Source organism: Patagioenas fasciata, chromosome 3 (assembly GCF_037038585.1).
Source record: "Patagioenas fasciata isolate bPatFas1 chromosome 3, bPatFas1.hap1, whole genome shotgun sequence".
NCBI classification, from domain to species: domain Eukaryota; kingdom Metazoa; phylum Chordata; class Aves; order Columbiformes; family Columbidae; genus Patagioenas; species Patagioenas fasciata.
Genome location: NC_092522.1, coordinates 103,784,169 through 103,791,542, shown reverse-complemented (window position 1 = coordinate 103,791,542; position 7,374 = coordinate 103,784,169). Strand labels below are relative to the sequence as shown.

Sequence of the window (7,374 nt, the reverse complement as noted above, 5' to 3'; positions counted from 1 at the left end):
CCCGGCAAGGCTCGGGAGCTCCGCTCGGCGGCGAGTGCGTGCTTGGCGGCGGCAGCCCCGGGCGGGGGGGCTGAGTGACGTGTCCAGGGAGCTGGGCAGCCGCCGGAGCCCCGGCTGAGCGGAGCGGGCCGGACCGGGCCAAGCGGTGAGCTCGGAGCTCCTGGCCGCGGTGGAAGAGGTGAGTGTGCTCTCCGCGGCTGGGGGGCCGCGGGCGGCTGCAGCCGGCGGGGTTAGTCACGGAAAGTTTCGTGCCTCGAGGCTGGGCTCGGTATTTGGTGTGCAGACACCGCTCCTCGTCCGGAGCTGCCGTACCCCGCGTCCCGCCGCCGAGCCCGGGGCGCCGGGGCTGCCTCGCTGGGGCTGCGCGGAGCCCGCGGGTGGCGGCGGCGAATCTCTGCGCGCCTCGGTGCGGGAGGCGAAAACCTGATTTTTTTTAGATGCATTGTTAGAAAGGTTTTGCCGGTGTAACGCGGCTTCCCGAGTTACTGAAGAGCGGCTGTAAGCGACTGTTAATAAAGGTATTTACTCCTTTTCCAGACTTCCAGCTCTTGATCTTTGTTGCAAAGTTTCTTCCCCAAGGATTTTGCTGGGGTCTTCACTGGGTCTGCGCCTCTTGGTGTTCTTCAGCATGGGGAGCGGGCCGGCTCCAGCTCCCCCCTCCTTTGGACCAGGAACGGACAAGGCTATAGAAAATGCAAACTCACTGAGAGACTTAAGTTTTTTTCCTTGGGACTTCTTAAAAATCGTGTTCAACACCAGCTTTGTAGTTGACATCTGCAATTAAATTTGCTTTCTTAAACCAGAGGGGAAAATACTTTGGCACAATAACTGTTATCAATTTCTGTGTGTAGGTGTTTTTTTTATTTTTTTATTTTTTTTTTTTAACAAATTGTCTTTGGTTTCTTTGTAATTAACACTTTAACTATCGGAAGAGTTACATAGTTGTCTGTGGTGATCCCAGACCATGTAGTTACTTTTGAAGGATGCCCTGTTCTTACAGGGTAAGGCGAGGACAGCTTTCAAAGATTGGCCAGTCATTCATTCACCTGGGTGAGTGAGTGCGCTTTGTCCGTAGGCAGTACCAGGTGCTTAGGAAGACAGCTGGTCATAATTTGCCCATAGCAAAGGCTCATTTTAAAGGCCCTTAGGTGGTGCTTGTATTTTTGACCAAAAAGATTTTATCCATCCTAAAATCTTTTCTCTCTCATTGAGGTATTTGATTATTTTTTTTTCCTCTCCCTTAAAGCTACTAAGGACATGGCTTTTATTTTGTACTACCAGGTTTGAATGTTTTAAAAGTATCTTCTTTTTTTTTTCAGTTGTGCAATTTAACTGTTACCATAAAAAGGTATAATTTTTTTTGCATGAGTCAGGAAATAAGAAATATTGACTGTTTAAAAACTGTCTCATGACAAATAAATACAGTGAGGAAATGCCAGTATATGTATTATTTTTGTAAAGAAAGTAAATGTTTTCCCAAAGCCTTTACTCTGCTTCATGAACCCTGGCGAGCAATCTGTTCTGCAGTGGAAAGGAAGTATTACATTTTAAAAATTTTCTGTTGGTGCTCAGGAGACGCAGATTTACTGCCTGAACATGGGCACGTTGGCCACCTACAAGTACAAGCCCGTTATTCAGGCAACAGTTCTGGCTGTTCAGCTGCTTACTTCAATGGGCCCTTCATTCTTTTCACTTGGGTGATCTGTTTGATTTTGATAATCTGTCTGGCTTGCTTTGTTTAATTTATTTTGTCTTCTCCCCCACCCTCCTCACCCCCCCCAACCTTGGGCTTAGTAGCCCATGAACTAGTTACATGTGTTTATCTGGTTATGAACCAGTAGTCTTTAAACATTACCTTGAAATCTGATATTTCCAAAGACTTTACAGAGTCTTGGAAGACTTTTATAATATAGTCTGTGGAATTCATAACTTTTCTATGGCTTTGTACATAAGACATGACCTACTACGTGAGTGGCAACGCATGTCTTGCGATGGGGCAGGCACTGGATGGATGTCCATTGCATGGGGCTTTCGTGGCTGATACCCACAGGTGGATGTGGTGGGGGAAAGGACCATGGAAGGAGATAGATGCTTGAGGAACGTGCTGTCTGTCAACTCCTGCTGAGTGCCAGGACCTGGCAGGGTCTTCTGGATTTGGGCTTCGGGAGTCCATACACCATAGGACATGGAAAGAAGCCACAGTGCTGTGTGATTTGTGTGTGCAGGCTGGCATCACAGCTTTGAGATGCTGAGACCAAATGTGCAAGTCTTGTGCTGTTGGCTTGGACATATTGGTGGTGAGCACAGCAAAGCAGTGAAGAAGCAGTTGCCTTGCTCTGTGCCCATGCACAGAACCCTCTTCTGACCAGGAGCTGTGGTTACTATCAGCAGATAGGAGATGGTTTTGCTCATCAGTAGACTGCGATAGCCTTTCCTGGAGTAGAATACTGTGAAACAGGCTTTAATGTTTATTGAAATTAACTTTAAAAATCCACAGTATTAAATAAATAGTATTTAGATTCTTATTTGATTGCAATTGAAATCATACCATCATTTTGGTTGGAAAAGACCCTCAAGATCATAGAGTCCAACTGTTAACCTAACACTGTCACTGAACAATGTCCCTAAGAACCTCATCTACACATCTTTTAAACCCTTCCAGGGATGGTGACTCAAGCACTTCCCTGGGCAGCCTGTTCCAGTGCCTGACAACATTTTCTGTGAAGACATTTTTCCTAATATCCCGTCTAAACCTCCCCTGGCTCAACTTGAGACCATTTCGTCTTGTTCTATTGGTTGCTGCTTTGGAGAAGAGACCAACACCCTCCATGCAACAACCTCCTTTCAGGTAGTTGCAGACAGCGATCAGGTCTCCCCTCAGCCTCCTCCAAGCTAAACAGCTCCAGTTCCCTCAACCGTTCCCCACAAGATACTCATTGACGATCTATGTACCTCACAATCTTGTGTTTTGTTTTGTTTTTTCTAGCCCCTTTACCAGGTTGAAATACTAAATCTAAGTGCTTAGTTTAGTTATATGTCAAATATAAGAGGTTCTGTTTATTCTAAACCAGGTAGCTGTACAGCATGTCTTTAAGATTTCCAGAATCCAAGCTTTGAAAGGTACGGTCTTAGTTTTGAGCAGGCTGAATTTTTAATGTTGTACCTCATGGCTTTTTAAAAATGCTCTCAAAGCTTTTTAGTATCTTTCAGTCCAGCTAAGTTACTCTCTTTAACAGAGTCTTTTCTTTGTTTGTTTTCTTGGTTATCATTTTAGATGTATAAAATCTTGTATTGATTTTTTTAAATTATTTTTTCCTTTTTGTGAGGGCGCTACTGCTGACTGCTCAGGGAGGGGTGGGGGTGGGAATTTCTTTTGCAGTTGAAGGTATTTAGTTGCAGGATTAATAAATTTGATATGAAGAAATCTCAACACCAAGGGAGTTCTTCAGTTAATTCTGAGCTGTTTAGGAGTCCTTGCATAGTTTATAAATATTTGAAGGAAGACAACAAACTTGTCTAAAACTTGAAGGGCTATTGTCAAACCTCGTAAGTGTTAACGGAATTTAATGCAACTGGGAATGGTGCATTACTCATTTGTAAACCAGGAAGTCTATTAGCTGCTTCTATATAAAGTATAAATTATTTTTAGAATCTGTTGTAGAAAATTTATAAACTTTGGTCTATTTATGAAGAAACCAGGAAGCAAATTCTGCAATCCAGGAGGAGGAGGAGGAGTTGTTGTGATTCAGACTTTCAGGTTAAAATTTATATATTGTGGAGAGCTGCAGTCAGTTTATCCATTTATCTATAATACTACACTGCTCTTGATTTTTGTATGTGATGGAGAAATGCACAGTGTGTAGTAGTTACTTTCTTCATCTTTACATATGTGGGACGGTAATCTTCCTTCTACCTTCGTAAAGTGACTTTCTGGTTTTTGCCTTTTTAAAAATTATGTCTTTCCGTTTTACAGTTTTAGTTTAGAACTGTAGGAGGAATCTCATGGGGAATTGTCTTGTGGCCTCTAAATTTAAAGGCATTTTTGAAACTGTCTTTTCATAAATTCATTCTCCTGGTGGCTTTTTGAGCCGCAAGTGCATTGCCGTATGATCTTTGGATGCTTCTTGTGGAATATTTATTGCAGCAGTTGTCCCTTAGAGAAGCTTCATTTGAAGTTACAGTGTTAGATTAAACGCTGTGAATGCAATTGTTGAGTACATCTTACTTTTTGAACATTTTGTATGTACTAATGGGGCAATAAACGAGGCTTTAATGATAGTGGTATGAAATAGTCTTTCATTCTGTAAATGTTCTACAACATGTGAGGGAGGCTTTTTTCATATCTGAGACCTTTTCGTAAAATCAGCATTCAGTATAGATATTTTTTTCCACTCCTGTTCCTATTCATACGAAGTCTTTCTTGTTATTATATCTGTTAGTGGAAAATTATTAGTAGTAAATCCATTTCTGAATCTAGAAATAGTTTAAAGTGTAGAAAAGCTGGAAGCCTGGATGCTTGGAAATTATCAGGGGTTCATAAACTGAAGCCTGAGAATTACTTAGGGAGACTACAGGCATGTTATGAGGAGGATGTGCTCTTTGTAATAAGGAGAGTTTGTACATGAGCAAGATAAACCAAAATTCTCATTATGGACCTATACATGTCTTAATACTCTTTGTTTTCACATCTCTTTCAGTAATGTCATTGTGTGCCTATGTTGTTTGCAGAGAGCAGAATCTTGGGACTCAAGGTCTGTCACATATTCATGGACAAAACCTGCAGCATTATTAGCGTCTTTTGAGATTTAAATCACTTGGACATTTTCTTACAGTAAAGAATCTTGAGTTTTACTCACACCAAAATACTTCAGATTACTTTGAAACCAGGGACCTTTAAAGGTACAACTTGTTTTTAAGGGAGTGACGACAAGTAGTGCTAAACAAGGTTTGAAAAATATGTTTTCAAACTTGTGTTTCTAGATAAAAAAACTTGATTCAGATCTCATTCCCAATTGCCTGAATCGGCAAGACTGTGGGAAGTGATGCATAACTGCACAACATTGATTCATGTCCTACATGTTTGCTGCTCAGTCAGGAAGCCTGAAGCTTAATGTCAAATGCGTGGGTGAAGCAGTTAACCAGAGCAAAATAAGTTGTTCTACTTACGTGGTGCTGAATAGGGGCATTATCTTGGGAAAATCTGTTTCAGTGACTTACTGTACTGTACAATACTTGTTACTTGGGACTGAACCATGAATACAAACTATTAGGATCCAAGCTCAAGGTCAAACATTCACTCTTATTTCTGTTCTGTAATCTCTTTTCTCAAAATGCTTTCAAAAAGATGGCAGAAATCATATGGATTTTTTTTTTCCTTAGAGATACAGAATATACATTTCAGAAATTTCAAGAAAGGGGATAAACATTATTTCCTCATCTATAAAGCAGTATCATAAGTTACTGGGAAGTAGATTGCAATACTTAGATTTCCTGCTAGGACCACAGTGAATCTTGAGTTTATGGCTCTTGACTTTGTTTTTCACCATTTTAAAGCATTCACTGTCTCATCCTCAGGGTACTTTTAGAATTTTATATGTAATATTTAAGGTTATTACAAACCATGAACTGACTAATGTAAGTCTTAAAAACTTCACTTTAAACCTGTAGAGGGTGAAAAAGAAAGAGGTCTTCTCGATCATTTCCAAACCAGGGAAAGAGTGAAAACTACTGATGTTAGTACTAAATGCAGAACTTAAGCTTCCATGGAAAACTACCTTCCTTTTCCCTTTCTTTTTTTAAGATGAGGGGTGTTTTGTGCGGGTGCTATTGCTATTTTTCCTTTCTTACTTTAATTGATGATTTAATGGCTGCATTATCTGATTTATTTGAATATTTTGGTGTTGCAAAAAGACAATAAATGAAAATTGTGCTATTTTTCTAGAGCATGCATTATGACTCTAATTTATGATTAGAAATGTATTTCCATATTTTACTCCAAATAGTTATTTTAGAAACACATTAATAAGAGTCTGTATTTATGTTCTTCATAACTTTATTCATCAGGTGAAAGAAATGTATTCAATTGCACACTGTTGTATTGATCAGTTGTAACGGGTTGTCCTTGATGAGAAGCAGTGTGGTTACTTTTCCAATGACAGTGGTACCCAAGGGGCTGGAAATGTTTAGGAAAAGTGTCTCTGTCAGGATTGGGTTTGCAGAAAGTGGTAGGAACTGGATCTTCCAATGTCTCATGGGAATTGTTGGAAAGAGCTTCTGACGGAAGTTTTTGTCAGTTGTCATCAGTATCTTGAAAGACGACCTGTGCCTTGTAAAACTAGTGCTCATGGATTTAATGCAGGTTTGACCAGGACTTTCTGCTTTTGCAGTTAATGTGTCGATGAAGTACAATTGGAGGGGGAAAAAAATGCTTTATTGGCTGTATCGATTAAAAAACATTCCCCTCCCCACTTGTTTTGTTTTGTTTTGTTTTGTGGTGGGTTTGTTTGTTGTGTTTGTTGTGGTTTTGTTTGTTTTTTTTTTGGTTTTGTTTTGTTTTTGTTTTTGTTTTTAATTTTTATTTTTATTTTGTTTTGTTTGTATTTGTTTTTTGAACTTGATTTGTTGGGGAATCACAATAGCTTTCAGGAGGGGGCATTTTCCCTGTGACAAAAATACCGCATTTTGTATGTGAGGCTTATTGGAATTACTAGAGTAAATTACTGTTTTGGTGCATTTTTTAAATAAAAAATTACAAAGTCTCTGCATAACAATTCTAGTTACATATGTATTTGTAACTAAACCATACACAGGCTTACGTCACAACTGAAGTGTTATGCAGCATGCGAGCATCTTAATGACATAAACCCAGAAATCATACTGAAGATGTTTCTAGTTATGGTAATAGTTGTTCTCCAATATTGAAATGGAATAATATGGATCCAGTTTAAAGAAGGAAATTTTAGAAATAAGATTACTTTTCCAGCTGAAGTTACTTGACTGCACAACCAGTTTTAAAGCAAATTAAGAAAAATGCTCTTAACATTCATAAATATTTATTTTGCTTGTGTGACATGGAAGACCATGGTCTCGAACCAGCAATGCAGTCTGCTATTTTGTGTGGCACAAAGCAGAAAAATCAGTCCTGACTAAAAGTGTGTGATGCCAGCATTCACTTTTAATTCTTCGGATGCTTGCAATTTGTGTGGTACACTGGACCTCCAGGATGGCCTCCAAAACTCAGGGTCATGCCCCTCTTCTTCCTTTGGGTATTCAAAGGCGGGAGCAAAGGCTTATTCACTGCAGGGCAGGTGACCTACGTGCATGTTTGGGAACCTGTTCCCTTCTCTGGTTTCAGTAACTGTTTACCCATCCTTC

At 40.0% G+C, this 7,374-nt stretch overlaps 1 protein-coding gene across 6 annotated transcripts in view; it reads left to right on the top strand.

Moving 5' to 3' along the window:
* Positions 1–7,374, top strand: part of ARHGEF10 (Rho guanine nucleotide exchange factor 10) — a 116,239-nt gene continuing 108,865 nt past the window's right edge. For 5 of the 6 annotated variants that reach the window (XM_065834202.2, XM_065834198.2, XM_071807007.1 and 2 more), the window contains exon 1: positions 1–178. The gene's annotated coding sequence lies outside the window, so the exon portion shown is untranslated. The remainder of the gene's footprint in view (positions 179–7,374) is intronic. The other variant, XM_065834201.2, reaches the window with a different exon arrangement.